Raw genomic sequence first — 21,800 nt, 5'->3', positions numbered from 1 at the left:
TTGGGCTGAAAAAGCATTTGCCATATTTATGCATGCCAAACACAATTTTACCACTTTTAAAAAAGTGAGTGAGTGAGTGAGTGAGTGAGTGTGTGAGTGTGTGTGTGGGTGAGTGAGTGAGTGTGTGGGTGTGTGTGTGTGCGTTTGTGTACAGAACATTTTACATTCCATGTCTGTAGTCATTAAACCTATAGTCTCTAAATGTATATTTTTCCCATTCGAAGACTATCCCAGATTACCCAAACCATGCTGTCCCACATTATAAATCATATTTCTATAAAAGATTTAAAATAATAAAAATCTAAAAAAGCAATTTCAACTCTTTAATACATATTTTGTTACTTGAATAGATCACACACATAATTTGACAACAACTGGGAACATTGTCTTATTTATGACAGGTTTATGTCCTTAACATTAATCTAGTCAGAATCCTGCCATCCAATTTTGATGAGCTTCTTGATTGACAAGTGCTCTGTCCCTCTCTGTTGACCCCCTCAATGAAGTCATGTGAAGTCCATGCAAAATTTATAATACAATTCCTGTTGACTGATTTTATTAGAACAGAAATACACACTCAAGTTTAGGAGTCCCAGATTACCCTATGTGTGATGTCATGTGACCAAGGGGAAACGTGAGTGTAATTGATTGTGGAGTTAGAGCACCTGTTGCTCTCGTGAGTGTGAAACTCACATTTATTTATCGACCATACAATTCTTTTTGTTTTTGTTTTTACGTGGACAGTCTTGAGATAATTTAAGAAACGTTTCAGTGTTTGTAAAATATGCGATGAAGCAAATAAACAAGACGCATATCACATGCAAGATCACTGAAGTGCCTCAGGTTATTCCCTCACTCAGACAATGCTACTTTGTTTGATTGTCGGCTTGTTTCAATTTAGTCAAGAAAGGAATCTGTTTTTGACTTGGATTTTCTGAGGAAACACCGCTGGTTTCACCGCTGGAATTAAGAGCATCGCTGACGGAGGATGGATTCATTCACGCGATCCAATGAGACAGACATGAGAGAGCATGAATGGACTTTCGGAACAACGGGATTGATGATCTCCGATAGTTGCTGACATCGAACCGGTAGGGCATCGGGTTTAACTTTGTCTTTGTTGCTGTTGGCCTACTGGCGAAGTAGCGCTGCTGGTGTTTGAGCCCTTGTTGTGGCGTTAGTGAATGAATTTGAGGAGCACCATGTCTCTGTGGTAATTGAGGTAAAGTTGGTTTCATGTTCGCACATTCGCTCATTATTGAGCAGTGTCAAATTGTAACACGGTCCCTATATAATTTACCATGCTACTTTAAATATACTGGGTCTGAAATCACATTTGACTTCAAAACAACATTATCACTATTACATTGACTGTAAACAATGTTGTAATTTGATAGTCATTGGCTGCTAATATGATTTGCCTATTTAGAATTTGTAAAGAATACTTACAGAAATTATAATATTAAGAATAAAGTCAGAATGTGTGAATATAAAATCAACTTACCCCAATTTATTGAGATAAAGTTGATTTTATTAGCACATTTGATCATTTTTAACAGTGACAACTTGTCACGGTTCCTATATTATTTACCACACTACTTAGAATATTTGGTCTGAAATAGCAGGCATGACTTTAAAACAACATTAGCACTATAACATTAACTGTGAACGATGTTGTGCTTTGATAATCATTGACTTCTGATATGATATGCCTATTTAAAATTTGTAAAGAATACTTACTGAAATGGTATTATTATGGTGAAAGGCAGAATGTGCGAATATAAAACCAACTTTACCCAAATTTTGAGGTGAAGTTGATTGTATATACACACGTTCTTTCATTTTTAATCAGTAACAACTTGTTAACACAGCCCTTATTATTTACCACACAACTTTGAATATTCATTCTGAAATCCCATGTAAATTAGGCTTTAAAACAACATTAGCGCTATTACATTGACTGTGTGTGAATAATGTTTTACTTTGATAGTCATTGGCTGCTATTATGCTTTGCCTAATTAAAGTTTGTTAAGAATACTTAAAGGCCAGTTGAAATTATATTATTAAGGTGAAAGGCAGAATCTGCGAATATAAAACCAACTTTGCCCCCATTTTGAAGCAAAGTTGGTTTTATGTTTGAACATTCTTTCCTCTTTCAACTGACAACTTGTGACATGGTCTATTGACCTTATTCTAAAATGCGGAAGTGCGCCTGTTTTCTCGATTTGTCTTAGAACTTCCGATTCAGTCGCCTATGGGAGAAATGACTAGGAATAATACGGCAGAAAACGGTCAAACTACTTGCTCTACAAACAAATGTTTGCATGACTATACAGACCAAGTAGAATAATATAACAAGAAAATATCAAATTGCAACATCAAGCAGCGTAATGAGCTATTTTTAATGTCTAAAAATGAATGGAAGTGAATAAGACCGGAAGTCTCGAGCCATCAAGATTCAAATGGCAGCGCCCACTCGTTGGCGGAGAATAAGGTCAATATTCGTTCTGAAATCCCATGTAAGTTTGACTTCAGAAAAACATTAGCACTATTACATTGACTGTGAACAATGTTGTACTTTTTAATGGTCATTGGCTGCTAATATGAATTGCCTGTTTAGAAGTTGTAAATAATACTTTGCATTAGTTATATTATTAAGAAGAAAGTCTAATGTGAAAACCAATATAAAACCAACTTTACCCCAATTTTGTGTTTTGGGTTGTTTGTTTGTTTCGAATTGTGCTTGAGTTGTGCTTTTCTGCTTGTGCATTTATAATAGACAAGCTAAGATGCACATGGCGTTTCCTCCTGACTGAACTCGAACCTGAAGTGGAAAGTTTAGCTTACTGCAAAAGCTTTGGCTAATAAAACTGTGCAAGTTGATTTAAAACTTCAATATTGGTCATTTATAAAGCTCATGCAAATGAATGGGAATATTTCAGACTTTGGGTCTGAACTTGAAAGCTTGATGCAAGAAGAGAGCATGAAACATCATGGCTATTTGATCCCATTATTCCAGAGTGAATGGCAAACAAAACACAGTGATTGGTTCTTAGGAGAACTTTGGCTAAAACAATTTGAAATAGATTTTTCTTGAATGTAACAAAAATGAACACATTGTGTTTTTAGGAAAAGATCATAAGTTCATTGTGATGGCAACAGCCTCTCTGAAGGTGGTGGAGGGTCATTATCCCATTGGTCTGTCTTTGAGGAATGAAGATGTTTGTGTGCCAAAAAGAAGTGCAGCATAGCGTGCTCTGAGCCTAAAGAGAAGACTTCTGATTATTCTGATTTAATAAATGTTTGTTTCTAAAGGTAGTAATGAGAATTATGGTTTATACGACATCATGGGCTGCGTCCGAAATCAGATACTTCCATACTATATAGTACACAAAAACAGTATATGAGCCGAGCAGTATGTCTGCATTCATATAATTTGAAAACCAGTATGCAAGAAGTACAACCTAATACTTCTGGCAAGATTATGAAGTGTTCATTTGATGGAGGTTATTTATCCCATCATGCCACCTAAGAGATATCCTGAATGGGAGTGTAGTGATGCAACTGACACAGGTAGGTCATGCAATAATGAAAAATGGTGGGTGTAGTACATCCGAGTTCTGTTCACACTACTTGCATTCATACTGTGTAGAAAGTACTTTTCCAATGGTCATGTAGTAAATTGAAATTCAAATGTACTACCTACTTAGTGGTGGGTGATTTCAGACACAACCATGGTGTTTATATTCTGGAAGAGACTGCTCTGTGTTGTTTTTGATTGTGGTGTTGCATTACAAGAGACATCTTACAGGGTCCAGACCACACAAATTTACTGATTTACTGTTTCAGTAAAGTTTAAGTTGTGATTATTGCAGATATTGAAGAGATGATTCATTTATTGTGGCTGCAGGAAAATTATTTGAACTTGTTGAAATTTCTTTGATGGCCCGAGTGTGATTTTTTTTTTTTTTTTTTTTTAAGAAATATTGAAGTATGATATGGTCATGTATCTCTTTTTGTCTATAAATGAGCTATCTTTAGATCATTTAACCGTCTACCGCATGGTGTTGCCATATGGCAACATGATATTTATGTTCATTTCCCTGCTACTCTGTTTAAGACCAACATTATTGTTTTGTTGGAAAGAGAAGACCTTGGTGTAGCCAATGATGTGCTTTGGTTAAGTCACATGACCTGCAATGTTTTTCTGTGGCACGGTTTCTGACAGACTGCCATTTATTGTGAGTAGCTGCTGAATGCAAATGTAAACGTCAATAAAAACAAAGGATTTAATCATGTCAGAATCAGATCCATAAAAAAATCTGAAACATCACATCCAGTAAGTTATGATGGCATATTTACACTCAGTTTTTATTTTAAATAAAATAAAATTTTAAATCGATCAAATGACAAAAGGCAATAGTGGAACATGCAATATTGCAATGGGTTAGCTAACTAACAAGGCCAGCTGTGAACTTTTAAGGTGTAACAATAACAACATGAAAGCTAGTAATATAATGTTGATTAGTCATATATATATATATATATATATATATATATATATATATATATATATATATATATATATATATATATATATATATATATATATAGGGAGGGTTATGGGATTAAGGGAGATCTTAATGCTTAAAGAGCCCCTGTTTTGCATTATAAAAGGTCATTTCTGGGGTCTCCAACGACAGATTGATATGCATGTAAGGTCAAAAACACTTTCATTGTCTTATATGCATTTATCTTTACCCAAGTATTCCAATAACATGATTTTGGGCGCAATATGTGAATAGCTTATGAAGATTTAATCTGAGAGATGCATTACAAGCACTGCTCTATAATGGATATGGGATTACAAGCTGCGCAGAGCGATCACAAGTTGCAACACACAATTAAATACATATTTTGCAAACTAAAGAAAACAAAGCAACAACTTTAATCACACATTCACATTGTGTAGGAAGGAGAAACACTTCACAAATCTGGAGGAAGAAGAAACTGGTCCATATAAACGGTTACTGACAAAGTCCCGCACATTAGTAGTCTTTGCTGATTTTTCCTTTAATAACAAATGGCCAGCGAATCCCATGCTGTAGGGTCGGTTATAATATAAATCATCATAAAAATGACACAGCACATGATATATTAGAGTCTTGTTGTGAAAATGAACGTTAACCCTTTATTTGCCACAGTCGCATGCATGGCGATTTTTCAGTGATAGTAATCTTCATCATGATCAATGCCATGATACCCTGCACTCTGCTAGTGTCTGAAGGGAAAGCTTGAATCGGCCCTTCAATGTCCTGTATCCACGTCGATGTGTGCAGGCAAAAGATCCAAACAAAGGACAAATCATTCATTTGACTCTGTGTAGACTAAATAGAATCAATAGTTTTAAACACTGTGCACGATGCACTCAGCTGGATATTCCATTCACTTAGAGTTGTGTTACACACTGCATGGAAGGTCATTTTAAAACCCAAAACAAGGGCTCTTTAATGCATAAAGAAAGCAAATAAATGACAAGATTCAAGATAGAAGATGACTGACATGTCACAAGTTGTTAAATTGTTGGCTGCTAAATGTAATCCCACGATTCTCTCTGGTCAGTGAACGTCCTTTAGTACGTATTAGTCAAAAAGTTTTATTAATTAAAGTAACGCCTCCTTATGAGATGCATCGTCTCTGCTCAAGGCTGAGATGTCAGCACTGTGAGTTTGATGCCAGGAAACTGTCTGTCTGTCAGAAGTGCCTCAGCATGGAGAAATGACAAACTCATTGAAGAATGAAATGAGGAGATCTGTCAAGTGTCAAACCTGTTTGATGTTGTAGACTAGGAGAATCACAACATGGGGTGAAAGAAACATCAAGGGCAAAAGTGGAGAAACAGAGAAGGCTAAGGCCAAGCAGTCAGACTTCCTGACAGAAATAGATTTTACTCCAACATGATCTTTTTATCACTCGTGGCAATTCCAGCCATTTTTTGTTCTCTATATCAAAAACAATAAGCATATTGTTATTTAACTGGAACACGTTGACTAGTCTTTTACATGCAGATATACGCTACCGGTCAAAAGTTTGGGCTCATTTTTTTTCAAGTTCTTTTTTCTTTTTAAAAAATAATTATCTTTATCAAGGCTGCATTTATTAAATGTAAAATAAATGTTAAATATTTATAAAAAATTAAATAACTGCTTTCTTATTGTATGTAGTTTCAAGTGAAATTATTACCCCAGTCATTATGGCTTTTATTACTATTACCATTAATAATAATAATAATAATAATAATAATAATAATAATAATAATAATAACAACAACAACAACAACAACAACAACAACAACAATAATAACATTAATAATAATAATAATAATAATAATTATTATTGTTGTTGTTCTTGTTGTTGTTGTTGTTGTTATTATAATAATAATAATAATATTAATAATAATAATAATAATAATAATAATAATAATAATAATAATAATAATAATTATTATTATTATTATTATTATTATTATTACTATTAGCGTGATGTCTGATTGAACATGTTACTCAGAAGACTGGAGTAATGAAGCTGAAAATTCATCATTAAAATCACTGGAATAAATGATTAAATTATAAACTCTTTTTGAACAGTTATTTTATAGTGCAATAATATTTCACAATTTTACAATTTGTACTGTATTTTTGATTAAATAAATGCAGCAAATATTATTGCACTATAAAATAACTGTTCAAAAAGAGTGAGCAGGACAAGCTAATTTTAAAACGTTTAAAAATCCTTCTGACTCCAAACTTTTGTAGTGTAGTTGTTAATTACTGACATTTCAGACTATAAAAAAAGACAAGCATTATAGATCACATTATAAAAGCACTACTAAAAATATCTGAAAGTATTTTGACTGTGTGATGGAGAAAGAACACAGAAAGTGTTGACATGTACCCTAACACGCCGTTGGAAATTAATGTAACACGTATACTGTCAAGTCAAGTCAGCTTTATTTTCATTTCACTACATGTGTAGACATACAAATATTGTCTTTCGCAAGACCATGGATCTACATAAATGTAATACAACACCAGTGGTGTAACAGATCACATCACTTGGAGTTTCGCTTTCAGACAAATCATGCGTCATGCAATTATAGAACATCATTTGCTAAGCTTTACAGATATTTGTGCTATTTTTTAACACCCTCAAATTTTTGCACCTGTTGTTGGTAGGTTACAACAACCTTATCGTCAGCTTTGCATGTTTGTGACCAAATTTTACTAGTTTAGGTACGTACTTTGGATGATATTATAAAATGAGTTGCTGTGTTTGTTTTTTTTTATTTCTTCAGTGTCAGTAGATCAATAGTATACAGTATATTAAATCGTATATAAAAGTATATGTGAGCCTCCTCATACACTATATTCAGCTTATGTTTCTGTACCTTATTAGAGGGAATAACATGTGACCGTGTATGACTTTCCTATACTGTTTGCTAAAAGTATCACATTTTCTTGGGTGTTGTGTATAATAAATGAATAATAAAAGTCCCAACCTTTTTTGTTGATCACTGCCATTACTTCATGCCAACAAGACTACATTTTGTGACTGACAAAAAAGGAAGAAAAAAAATGTGAAAATGAGGGTACATTTACACAACAACAAAGTACTCAAAATGATCCCTGCTCACACAGATTTGCGAAAATTACCAAAAACTTGGTATTATGAATGCCAGGCAATGTGACTGCATGGATATTGTCCTGTACTTGCACATGATTGTAGACTGAACACTAAATGCATGTGAGCACAGTTTATTTGTGAACATGATAATGGTGTAATTTTATAATAATGGTATAACTCTTCATAGGGCTAGACACTTATTGAAATTGTCATTGTAAAAAAAAACTGTGTTGTGGATTATTACAAGATATTTGAATTATGACCAGGAAAAAAATATTATTGAGACTTTTATTTTATTTTATTTTTTTTACATGCATTAATAAAATAAATAGGTCACACTTTACAATAAGGTTCGTTAGTTAATGTTAATAAATGCATTTACAAACATGAACAAACAATGAACAATACATTTACTACAGTACAGTACTACATTAGTAAATGTTCAATCATAATTAATAAATGCTGTACATGTGTTGTTCATGTTTAGTTCATGTTAGTAAATGCATTAACTAATGAACCTTATTGTAAAGTGTTAGCAATGAATATATTATAATGGATTTTGATGAAGTTACTATTTGTTATACTTTACCTGATAAAGCAGGGGTGTCAAACTTGGGAGGGCTGCAGTCCTGCACAGTTTAGTTCCAACCCTGCTCCAACACACTAATGTCATAGTCACATTAGAGTTTAAGCATGCAAAATTCTGTCGTACGGTGCTGGGATTTTAAAGGAGCAATTGGTCCATATTTTAAATTTCTGCACAAAGAGGTCATGTTTTGATCTTCGATTGGTCTCATGCAGTCACGTGAAGTGATTTCGCAGTTACCAAGCTTGAACTTTGCAACGCAGCGGTCATCGAAACTTGTCCTACAAGGGTGTGTATGAATAAAAGTATATATATATGTATATATGTATGTGTATGTATGTATGTATATATATATATATATATATATATATATATATATATATATATATATATGTATGTATGTATGTATGTATGTATGTATGTATGTATGTATGTATGTATGTATGTATGTATGTATGTATGTATGTATGTATGTATGTATGTATGTATGTATGTATGTATGTATGTATGTATGTATGTATGTATGTATGTATGTATGTATGTATATATGTATGTATATATGTATATTATTGTATATTATTAAGGTGTAATGTCTCGGCTGTCTATTTAAAAATTAGTGCTTCCTTTGTTTTCATTCTCCTGGCTTGTGTCATTTCTCTGTAAACCAGTAGCGTTTAGCTGTGCGTCTAGCTTTGCCTTTTTGCTGCCCTTTTGTTGTGCTAAATATCCTTTCGAAAGGGTGCCCAAAAAGTGGTACAGTATGGTTTGCTTTTTGGTACCTTTTAACAGTGAAAACAGCCATAAAAGCATACCGAACCATATCGTACCACTCAGTGGCAGTGAACCATTATTGGCATTCCTTCCAAGGCACTTGCTCAGCAGAAATATTTTAATAAAACTATAGCACTTCATATTGAACTTTTTTTTTTTTTTTAATCGTTATTGACCATAATGTTCGGTCAATGAATACTAATACTGATTTTATCGCCCAGCCCTGTCTTAGTTAATAGTTTGTTAATATCGAGAGTTGTGCCTGATTGGTTAAAATAAAGTGGAACCAAAAATAGTTTTTATTTGCAAAGGCTGTCATGTAAACATACCCTGACTCATCTGGATCTTGTGATTCATTAACTCATCTCAGTGGAATATAAATAGCACAGTATAGTGTGCATAAATAATACATATATCACATCCTTCATGAATAATTTGCATGTCTGAGGTATATTTTGCTATTGCAAAAAAAAAAAAAATAGTTTCTTGAAATGAGATGTACAGTATTTTGTCAATTTTCAATTGAAAGAGAACCTTTCCTTTGACGTTATAAATCATCAATGAAAGAGATAATATAAATTTGAATTATTATCTCACTGAGGTTTTTCAGTCTGAATTGTGTGACAAAAAAGCTCTTGGCAGACATTGTGCGAGACGTGAGACATCATTTCTTGGTCCTAGCATGTTTTTCTCCCCTCAATGCTGTATGTATCCCAGATCATTGCAGGCTGATTTAAATTCCCTGCTTCCTCCAACACGGTTCCTCTTTGGATTCATTTCCATATTTCTCCTGCAGGGCCCCATATTGAAATCTGCCAAGCATTCTCTGAAGCAGTCTAGCTGAAAAGGCTTAATTATTTTCTGCACCATTCTGTCCAGAGCCTTGCAGCCAGCATCCAGTAGTCATGTTTTTCAACCACCTCCTAGTTTTTCATAGGCTTGTTCAGAAACAGCCTTGTATAAATTTGTAGCTGATTAGAAATGTACAAAGCACGCATGTAACATCCACAGTTTCACAGTATGAAAAGTCCTATTTAATAGCAGAATAATAGCTTGTGAAACCAAAGCGAGAAAAGTTGTTAAATGCAAGTCGTTTACAGGCTTCAGACTCGCATTGTTCAGTTTAATTTCCCAGTCCTAAAGTAATTCATCATTTGGTTGCTCATTTTGGTCAAGCTTTACACATTATGATAATAATAAATACACTTACAGATGTCCCAGTCGTTTCTAGCACTGTTATTGTTCTTTCTGGTTTAATGAAAAGCTTTTTATAATCTGCTGATGGACGCTTTGTGTGAATATATATGTGTTGGCATTTGGCGACGAGTGTCCCAAAAGCTCAACAATAAACGTAACTGCCTTTTTTTTTTTTTCTTCTCCGACTGACCGTGTTTTCTTTCAATCCAGACAATAATCGTTTTTTTTACTCTCTTGTTTCTACGCTGGTAATTATTATTGAATCTCTCTGCCACAAAGGAAATGCATTTTGCTTTATGCCTCTGACATGAATTGCTACAGCATGGCAATTTTGCTGAGATGAAAAACATTCGGTTTGTTGCCGAACTATCAATCTTCAAATGTCAAAACTAAACAAGACTAATGCAGCTCTTTTTAGGCCTCTAAACGTCTTCAGTGAGTTGAATGAGGTCAGAAAGATGCTTTGCCAATGAGATGTGTGAATTTTTTCAGTTACTGCTTTGAAATTGGCTAAAGTTTTAGGCCAACATTAAATCTGTTGTCTTACTGACAACATTGCTGCGACATTCGGATGGTAGGATCAGAATTTGCCATCAACAATATGAAAGTATGGATCAATCCTGTCCTGTATCTATTCGCTTGTTAAGTGGTAACGCGTTTGTAATACTGTTTCCGGGTCCATTTATTTGAGTGGAGAAATCATTAGTTTATGATCACTTTTTATTCATACATTAAATTTAACTTTACATTAAATTTAATTTTACAAAAAGTCATAGTGTACACAACAATCGCTAGGCTTGCTGCATAACAAATACTACAATTTTAACAATTTATAAAACAATTAATCACTTTCTGGCCATCAGATATTAGGCATGAACATATATATTGTGATTGTGACTTTCGAAAGTATTAAATCTCTTTGTAAACGTTTATTATTACCATTTCATGAATCTCCCCATTCAGTTGAATAGAGCGCTTGGACCCGGAAGCCGCTCCGCGTGACGTCACACTTAACAAGCGGAAACAATACAAAAAGTATTAAGACAGAAAAGAACCACATTAAATGTAAATATGAAACGCAGTATTTTATGTCACAATTACAGTGTTTTTATCAATATTCCTGTATACCACGGTTGTGTGATCTATAAACAACATTTGAATCAGCTGTATATGTTTTTTAGTTACACATTTACATGTATTGTGCACAATTATTAAACAGTGCACATATCGAAGATATCTAAAGATAATACTTTTACGTCATGTAAAAAATCCTTCAATTTTAATTTTGTTTGGTTTTGACTAAACCAGTTTAATGAATATTAAATAAGTAGATGAAAACAAATAGTCTATAGATATGAGAAGAAACAAAACAGTTTCAGAGTACTGTGATGAAATGCTGGTTAAGCATATAAATGTAAACAGTCATGACAGAGCAGAAGGCAGAGCTAAATGTGTTATATCATAAATGTAAAGAAGAGACCGTCGTGTAATAAATACTGAACTTATAATCAGTGAATATGAGGTGGTTTCACTTTCGAAGTACGGTATAAATTCCTCCCATTTTGGCGTTTTTACATAAACACATTCAGGTGCTGCTTGTCAATTTGACAAGGCTTCTACATTCATTTTTGCTATCAATTGCGGAAGAAATGATCGATAAAAATTTTCTGATAAACCGCTGTGACAGCTTCAGGCACTTTTTGATATATGTGCACGCGAGTCAGATAGATTTCTCACCATACCGGCACTGCATGTTCCTCCATGTAGCATCAGTGATGAGCCGTTCTTGAACGATTCATTAATTTTGAACAAATCTTTTGTATGACTCATGAAGTGAATCGTTCATTTGTGTTCAGAATGCTCACATGTGGCCTCAAACCATATTGTTATCAACGATATTGGATAATACTGCATCGCATTGAGGAATCATATCGAGATTTCCCCAGAACCCGATATATCGCCCAGCCCTATGCCTGAGTGCTGTTGCTGACCATGTCCATCCCTTTATGACCACAGTGAACCCATCTTCTGATGGCTACTTCCAGCAGGACAATGCACCATGTCATAAAGCACAAATCATCTTCGACTAGTTTCTTGAACAGGATAATGAGTTCAATGTACTCAAATAGTTTCCACAGTCACCAGATCTTAATCCAATAGAGCACCTTTGGGATGTGGTGGAACGAGAGATTTGCATCATGGATGTGCAGCCAACAAATCTGCAGCAGCTGTGTGATGCTATCATGTCAATATGGACCAAATTCTCAGAGGAATGTTTTCAATATCTTCTTGAATCTATGCCATAATGGATTAAGGCCGTTCTGGAGGCAAAAAAGGGTCATACCCCGGTACAAGTAAGGTGTACCTAAAAAAGGTATTTACCACAAAACCAGCTATAAGTGTAAATCTTTTTTTGTATATATATATATTTTTTATTGAGATTTATACAGCGTGAATAAATGATCTCTCAGTTGATGTATGGTTTGTTAGGATGGGAGTAAGGTAAGCGTTTGAATTATTTTGGTTTAATTGTTTATGACACGAGAGACAATGTTGGAGAGAGGCTGTTTGTCCTGGTTTCTACTTGTGCTGTTGGCAATCTTGTCCAAATTCATGAAATTCTAAATGTTAAAAAGTACAGATAGATAGGCTTTAATCCATCGTGCGATTCCCTCTGGAAAGGACTTCAGTGGTAATAGTTTAATTTTCAGCATGATAATGATCAGCTAATTGAGGTGTAATCCTATTTAGAGAAAGAAAAGGGCTGATGAAACACAGACAGTCATGAAATGGCTTCCACAGTGCCCAGACCTTAATATTATAGAGGCTGTATGAGACGGAAAAAGAAAGACACTCTAAACCTAAAAATGAATTCTGGATAGTGCTGAAAGAATCCTGATATTACACAGCACATTGTTTCAGAAAATGTCAGGACAATTAGTAGTTATTACAGTCAGTACAATTAATAGTTCAAGCTGCCACTATAAACCTGCACTTTTGCTTGAAGAGGTTGTACTATGTTGTTGTGTGATTGTTTTTTAACATTTCCCATATTTTCTGTTGTTTTAAAAAAAGAGACTAATTGATTATATGTTGTGCTAAAGCCTTAGACCAACAAAGCTGGAATAGTGCTTGAGACTTCTGTAGAGTACTGTATATTCGATAGTTATTATCTAAGAAAAGAGAGAGATGTCATTAGTATTTTTCTATAAAACGACTTGGTGAACTGCTCCTTAAATGCTGAGTTAGTCAGTTCGGAATTATACAGTGTTAAATACTCCCCGTGCTGCACTGCCAGTCATTTATTCAGCAGCGGGCAACATTTGCAGCACAAACATGGCATTTTAGTGCTCATTATACTTTTAATTGACTATTTCCCAGCGCGTTCTCTCAGCAGTTAATCTGACTAGATGCTTTCACATATGTGGCACTGAGGTGCAGACATATGGCTTAAATAAACGGAGTTATGCAACGATAAAACAATCGTTTTATGTTTTAAAAGAGAAGTCGGTAATGTTGTGGGTATGCAAAATCTGTTTGCTCTGCTAAATTTTGTTTAGTTTTTAAAATTTCTATACTGGTTTAAACTTGCATTGAACTTATGCACTTCTTACACTTTAACACATTAAATAAAATATAAATAGATCTTGAGGACAAAGTGCTTGATAATGTTTAAAATGGTACACTCTAAAAATATTGTTTAGACAAAACAAAACAAAAAAAAAATGACGCAACAGTTTGCATTAATATATTCAAGTTACGACAACATCTAACAAAATAAGTTTCAGACAACAAACTTTATTATGTTAGCCAAATCTTTTCCTCTTCAATCAGAGGCATTTTCACATAGCAAAAAACTCAGATTTTTTTAAGTCGAGTACTCAAAATTAGTTTTTTAAATTACAATTGAAAACAAATCCAGTGTTATGTACTTAATTACATGCATGTTTTCAAGTTTAGAAGCTCAAATATATTAAGTAGCAGAAATTGTTGAATTTTTTGTTTTGTTTTCGAATTTACTGTTCATGCTGGTAAGAAATACATTTAACAACAACATTTTTGTTTATTTGTATTAAAGTATTCTTTTTTTACAAAACAAAAACATGTTATGTCGCATATTATCAGTATAAAAAATAACAAAAAACATCAGTGTGTGGACTTAAAAATACAAAACAACTCCATTAGTGTGTAAAAATTGAGTTATGAACCCAATTTTGTTGGGTTGCTACAAGTTAAATATTGTTTTGATGTAACTGACAAATATGTTTACCTTTAAATTAGCCGCATTTTTAAATTGATGTTATTATCAATATTTACCTGTTTTGAAAACTTAAAGTTATTCTGGTTACTTGAAAGTTTTAATCTAATTCAGCATTTAAGAATTTTTAAGTTGCAATAGTGTATTAAACTATGTAGTGGTAACAGACATCTTGAGTTATTTTTTTAGAGTGTAGTTCACCCAAAAATGTACATTTTGCAGCTAATTTACTCACCCTCAGGCCATCTAACATGTTTTTTTTTTTCATTTTGTTTTTGGCAGAACATTAAAGAAGATGTTTAGCTGAAACCATGGTGCTTGGTGACTCAAAAAATGCAACAGTTATTTGCATCTTGAGAGGTTAAATAAAACTGTACAGGGATGATCAATCTTGGAGAACAACCTACTATTTGTTTACATTTCAAGTTCACTACTTTGTCCTGTTGCCAGTTATCTATGAGAAGACACTACATGTTTTTTTTTTTTGTTTGTTTTCTTAGTAGATTTTGTGAGTTACAAATGAAGCACAGTATAGGAACTTAAAGGAGATATTTTGTAAAGAGCACTTATCAAAATTATACAAACCTTCAGATTCCTCCTTTGATGTTAATCTGGTAAATGATGGTATTTCCCTTAAAGGGTTAGTTCACCCAAAAAAGAAAATTCTGTTATAAATTACTCACCCTCTTGAAACCCGAGACCTTTATTTATCTTCAGAATACAAAGCTATTTTAGATGAATACAAGAAGAATACAAAGCTGTTTTAGAAGAATACAAAGCTATTTTAGATGAATACAAAGCTATTTTAGATGAATACAAGAAGAATACAAAGCTATTTTAAAAGAATACAAAGCTATTTTAGAAGAATACAAGGCTATTTTAGATGAAATCTCTCATCCTCCATAGACAGAAATGGCCCTAAGTCCAGAAAAAGAACCAAAAAATGTTGCAAATCATGCCATTTGACTTCAACTGGTTCAATGGCAATTACACTCTAAGAAAACGTCTGTGTTCCAAAAACTAAAAACAACTTTGTTTTCCTTATGTTTTCTGCATCAGATCACACCCTGATTATCCAGCCTGATCTCACGAGGAAACGTAACTATTTTATGTTTTGTCAGTTCAGTCGTATGAAAATGTACGTTTTGTTTTTTTTTAAAGGAGGCATGGCACCAAACCCTCCCCCTAAACCCAACCATCATTGGGTATTAGCAAATCATACTCAATTGTACAAATGAGATCTTCCTTACCAGTTAGCAAATAAATCAAAACGTTAGGAATTGCATGTTATGGTGTTGTATGACCTGACGAGGAAGAGACAACACAGGCAAACTACTTATTAACTTTTTTTTTTTTTGGTGCACAAAAGTGTTCGTGAAGCTTCATTTGATTACAGTTAAACCACTGAAGTCACACACATTTTTAGATAATGTTTTCGGTTCATTTTCTTGACTTTGAACATCAAGGAAACATTCAAGGTCTCCTCTTAGACCTATTGCAAGTTATCCTAACATTAGAATACACTGGACAGGATTTTTTAAAAGTAGATTTTGTGAGTTACATATATTATGAACCACAGTAGATATTTAGTAAAGAGCACTTATCAAAGTTAGACAAACCTTCAGATTCCTACTAGTCTTTCGTGTTAATCTGGTAAATTATGGTAATTTACTTAAAGGGTTAGTTCACCAAAAAAAAGTTGTTCCAAGCCCCTGGAACACTTATCAAATTTAGACAAACTTTCAGATTTCTCTTTCTTTTAAAACATCTCAATTAGTGTTCTGAAGATGAACAAATGTCTCCGTGGTTTGAATATGTGAGGGGGAGTATTAATAAGAAAAGTTTAATATTTGGGTGAACATTCCCTTTAATCATCTGACATATTTATCTGGCAGTCTAACTACACAGTTTTTACTGAATTTGCAAGATTGAGAATTGCTCTAAAGAGGACTGGTCCAGAGTTCCTTTTAAGTATTAATGCAAGTTTCATTTATTTGAGACTCATTGGGGAAAATAAAGTTCATTGTCAAAATTAAAAAAACAGATCTTAAAGTGCATCTAGATCTCAGTAAATTTCTGAATTGTAATGGCTTGGTGTTTTATTCCCTTCATCTATGATCCAATCAGAAGGTTATTTTCACTAATTTAATACAGGATAAGGAACCATGTCACACAGCAAAACAGATTAAAGCTGAAAACAATACCCAGGGCTGCTGACAATACATTGTAAAAACATTTTATTACCTTGGTTTCATAGTGTCTCGAGTGACCAGTGTATGTCTATGGACTTTGGATGCAATTGACATATTGAGTCCTAGGTACTTCATTCAATATCCACAATCCCAGCGCCTTACAATGATCAAAGAGCACTATAAATAATAACCTGGAGCAATATGATATATAAATCCTTTTTCAATTTGCTCAATTTATCTTTTAGGTGGAATTTCCACAAGTCGATGTAGGACATGTCATGGTTGAAGGGAATGTTTGATGGAGCGTACAGAGAAACTTCTACGTAAATCCAGAATGCTTGTGAAGTTCTGCATTGAGCTTTTTTTGCGTAGGAAATACTGTACCTCTTAAATTGCTGTAAAATCAGCTTGGGTCACCTATATCACATATAACTTTATAACAAACACATCCGTTTTAGAGTTTGGGGTCGGCACCTTTAAGCAGTATTTAAAGTTAAAACTTTGGCTCATAAGGGATGCATTAATTTGTTCATTTGAAACAAAAATATGAAGCTGTTTTCTTGCTGGATACCAATATGTTAAGCACCAAATCAACATAAATTACTGTGATTTCTGAAGGATCATGTGACAATCAAGAATGGAGTAATGATGCTGAATAATTCAACGTTGTATCACGAATAAATTTTATTTATTTATTTTATAAAAAAGCTATTATTTTAAATGGCGAAAATAGTTTGCTTGGATCTGCATAGTTTAAAAAAATAATCTCATTACTCACAATGTTTTGTTGATAAGAGTAGTTTATTTAAAACAAAATAGTTTTCACTGACATGTCAGACTTTATACTGTAAAATTGCTGGGTTCCACACAATCGATTTGTGTTAAGACAACATGAAGGAATTAAGTTAGCTTATTAGTTTTTTCTAATTTAAATGAATTGAACATAAAACAATATTGTTGCCCCCCATCCCCTCACAAAACACTCAAGAATTGTTGTTTTAGCTCATTTTTTAATAAGCAGTTTGAACAAACAGCAAACATAATTTTTTGAATGTACCAAGTAACTTTAAACATGCTAAAATATGTTGTTTAAAGGATCATGGATGAAAAATCATCATTGCATTACATGAATAAATTAGTTGTTAAAATGTTTTCAAATAGAAAACCATGTTAGCGCAATAGCCTAGTGGTTAGTGTGCTGACATATTGTGCAGTAGCACTTCATTGCATTCTGAGTTCAAATCCCGGCTCGAGGACATTTCCTGTCCCTAACCCCCCTCTCTCTCTCTCTCTCTGTCTCCCACTTTTTTTTCTGCCTGAACTACTGTCCTATCTACTCAATAAAGGCAAAAAGTTCATAAATAAATCTTTAAAAAAAGAAAAGAAAAGAAAACATTATTTTAAATTGTGGAAATATTTCACACTTTTTGATCAGCCTCTGCCAAATGTAATTTTTTTTTCTACTGAACTCAAACATAATTGCTCTGTCACAATCAAATAAAGATTCAGAGAAGGATCCAAATGCAAGTAATACTTTTATTTGACGCAGTCAAAATAAACCAACAGGGTAAAATGTGTGTGCAAGGACAACAGTGAAAATAGGGCAGGAAACAGACAGACGAATGGGGTCCAGTGGTCTCTCCTCACAGTCTTGAGCACAGATAGACACATATGAGCAAACACAACGAACTGACAAGAAAACATAGAAGCGTCGCGCAGATATAGGCACGATAATGAGCCTCAGCTGGCGAGCTAATCAAAACAGCTGAGTACCGTCATAGTACGTGACCATAACAAATACACGTGGACAACCAAGACAAAACAAACCCACGTGACCGAACAGACAGTGCACAAACCTGCAACCTGATATACTCACCTTGTACTGAATATGAAATTTACCATGGAAAAAATTATTATTAAAAGAAAGAAACCATTTTACTAGACCTGTTGGACTTTACAGTATGGACCAGGTACATTTAAATGTGCTAAACTATGTTGTTTTTTTGCATCTTCATTTTGCGTAATCAGAAGAATTGTGTGGTGTAATTCATTCATTCATTCATTAATTTTCTTTTCGGCTTAGTCCCTTTATTAATCAGGGGTCGCCACAGTGGAATGAACTGCCAATTTATCCAGCATATGTTTCACTTAGCGCAGGGATTCCCAAACTTTTCAATCCACGACCCCCAAAATAACAATGCCATTGACTCGCGACCCCCAATATCTTCTGAGGTGGTTATAAATCCAGAAATATTGCATGCAATGGCCTATTATTGGTTGTATTTTTTGTAATGTATGTCAGTGCTGTAAATAGGCTAGAAAGTTTAACCTGGTGTTATAAAATTAATCTGCTGCATCTGACGCTATTGCTGTGTCTTTAATGTAATGTAATTACCCCAGGGGTTGCAATCCAATAGAACTAGTAACTATAAGCTTCTAAAGTAACTTTGTACAGTAGTACATAGTAACTATAAACAACTATTTTTTTTCTTTTTTTAGTAGGTTATGAATAAATTATGGTAATTCTTATAGTTTATTAAAAATAAATAGATTTTATTTACCCCCCCCTTTCATTGTCCCGCGACCCCTCGGGGGGTCCCGACCCCCACTTTGAGAACCACTGACTTAGCGGATGCCCTTCCAACTGCAACCCATCTCTAGGAAACATCCATATCCATTCATTCACACACATACACTGGTCACACTTTACAATAAGGTTCATTAGTTAATGGTAAGTAATGCATTTACTAGTCAAAGTCAAAGTCAAAGTCAGCTTTATTGTCAATTCAGCCACATGTACAAGACATACAGAGAATCGAAATTGCGTTACTCTCAGACCCAAGGTGCTTAACATTAATATAAAATATATATATAAAAAATAGTAGGGTTTAAGAAAAAAAGAAAATTTAGAAAATTTACAGTATATACATTATTGCACATAAATGTGGTCTAAGAAATATACATATGTAATAAAAAAAATTGTAAACAATACAGTGACATTAAGGGCATATAGCAATGAGTGCAAAGTAAACCAGAGTTGTGCAGATAAAAAACAGTATAGTGCAAAAAGAACTTGTAAACATGATAATTGTGATAAAGTGACAGTGACATATTGGGAGGTAGTATATGTGTCTGCATAAAGTGACAAGTGCAGATGAATGTGTGTGTGTGTGTGTGTGTGTGTGTGTGTGTGTGTGTGTGTGTGTGTGTGTGTGTGTGTGTGTGTGTGTGTGTGTGTGTGTGTGTGTGTGTGTGTGTGTGTGTCAGAGTCCAGAGGTGCGAGGGGAGGAGGTGCGTGGGGAGGGAGCGGGGAGCAGAGCTGGGAGAGAGTTCAGCTTCCTGACAGCCTGATGGATGAAGCTGTCTTTCAGTCTGTTGGTCCTGGCCTGGAGACTGCGCAGTCTCCTCCCTGATGGCAGCAGACTGAAGAAGCTGTGCATTGGGTGGCTGGCATCTGCTGTTATGCAGAGGGCTTTACGGGTAAGACGTGTGCTGTAAATGTCCTGAAGGGAGGGGAGAGAGACACCAATGATCTTCTCAGCTGTTCTCACTATGCGTTGAAGTGTTTTCCTGCAGGATGCATTGCAGGTTCCAAACCACACAGTGATGCAGCTGGTCAGGATGCTCTCAATAGTGCCTCTGTAGAAGGTGTACATGATTGGGGCTGGTGCTCTTGCTCTTTTGAGTTTGCGGAGGAAGTAGAGACGCTGCTGTGATTTTTTGGCCAGTGCAGTGGAGTTTTTAGTCCAGGAGAGATCCTCAGTGATGTGTACACCCAGGAACTTGGTGCTGCTCACACGCTCCACAGTCGCACCGTTGATGGTCAGGGGAGCATGGAGAGTGTGCTCTTTCCTGAAGTCAACAACAATCTCTTTCGTCTTCTCCACATTCAAAAAGAGATTGTTGTCTCTGCACCACTCGGCCAGACGGCTCACCTCACTTCTGTAGTTTTCCTCATCGTTTTTGTTGATGAGACCCACCACAGTTGTGTCATCCGCAAACTTGATGAACAGATTGGAGTTGTGTGATGGTGCACAGTCATGAGTGAGCAGGGTGAAGAGGATAGGGCTCAGAACACATCCCTGAGGGGCCCCAGTGTTTAAAGTGATGGTGCTCGATGTGTTACTGCCGGCCCGTACTGCTTGTGGTCTTCCAGTGAGAAAATCCAGCAGCCAGTTACACAGAGAGGTGTTCAGCCCCAGCTGGAGCAGTTTATGAGAGAGCTGTTGGGGGATGATAGTGTTGAATGCTGAACTGAAGTCTATGAACAGCATACGGACGCAGGAGTCTTTTTTGTCCAGATGTGTGAGTGCTGTGTGAAGTGCAGTGGAGATGGCATCATCAGCCGAGCGGTTGGGCCGATAAGCAAATTGAAACGGGTCCAGGGAGGGGGGGAGGACAGACTTGATGTGCTGCATAACAAGCCGTTCAAAGCACTTCATGATGATAGGGGTCAGTGCAATTGGACGGTAGTCATTAAAGCAGGAGGGAGATGAGTTTTTTGGGACCGGAATGATGGTAGTGGCTTTAAAACAGGTGGGGACAACAGCCTGGGTTAGAGAGATGTTAAAAATGTCTGTGAAGACATTAGTGAGTTCTGATGCACAGTCTCTCAGTACACGACCTGGGATGTTGTCAGGGCCCGGAGCTTTGCGTGCGTTAATCCTGCTGAGAGACCTCCTCACACTGTCCGGAGACAGAGTCATCACCTGGTCACCAGGGGGAGGTGGCATCTTCTGTGCAATGGTGCTGTTTTGTACCTCAAAACGAGCGAAGAATTTGTTTAGCTCGTTCAGCAGGGGGATGGTGCTGTCACATGTCTGTGGTTGGGGTTTGTAGTCTGTGATGGACTGAATTCCTCTCCACAGACTCCGTGTGTCCCTGCTGTCATTAAAGCGATGGGCTATACCTCTGGAGTACTGTCTCTTAGCTTCTCTGATGCCACGGGAAAGGTTGGCTCTAGCTGACTTTAGGCTCGCCTCATCTCCAGCTCTAAAGGCAGTGTTCCTAGCCTTCAGGAGGTTGAAGACCTCTCCTGTTAGCCATGGCTTCTGATTGGGACGGACTGTGATGGTTTTGGTGACTGTTACATCCTCAGTGCATTTGTTTATGT

At 35.3% G+C, this 21,800-nt stretch overlaps 1 long non-coding RNA gene across 1 annotated transcript in view; it reads left to right on the top strand.

Annotated features, from left to right (window-relative positions):
• Nucleotides 1-594: 594 nt before the first annotated feature.
• Nucleotides 595-21,800, top strand: part of LOC147834568 (uncharacterized) — a 110,061-nt gene continuing 88,855 nt past the window's right edge. Inside the window, exon 1 of the long non-coding RNA XR_015504554.1 lies at nt 595-1,091. This is a non-coding gene — a long non-coding RNA (uncharacterized LOC147834568). The remainder of the gene's footprint in view (nt 1,092-21,800) is intronic.

Source organism: Danio rerio, chromosome 12 (assembly GCF_052040795.2).
Source record: "Danio rerio strain M-AB ecotype USA chromosome 12, GRCz13ab, whole genome shotgun sequence".
Classification (NCBI taxonomy): domain Eukaryota; kingdom Metazoa; phylum Chordata; class Actinopteri; order Cypriniformes; family Danionidae; genus Danio; species Danio rerio.
The sequence above is the reverse complement of the archived record's forward strand: the minus strand, read 5'-3'. Positions and strand labels throughout refer to the sequence as shown.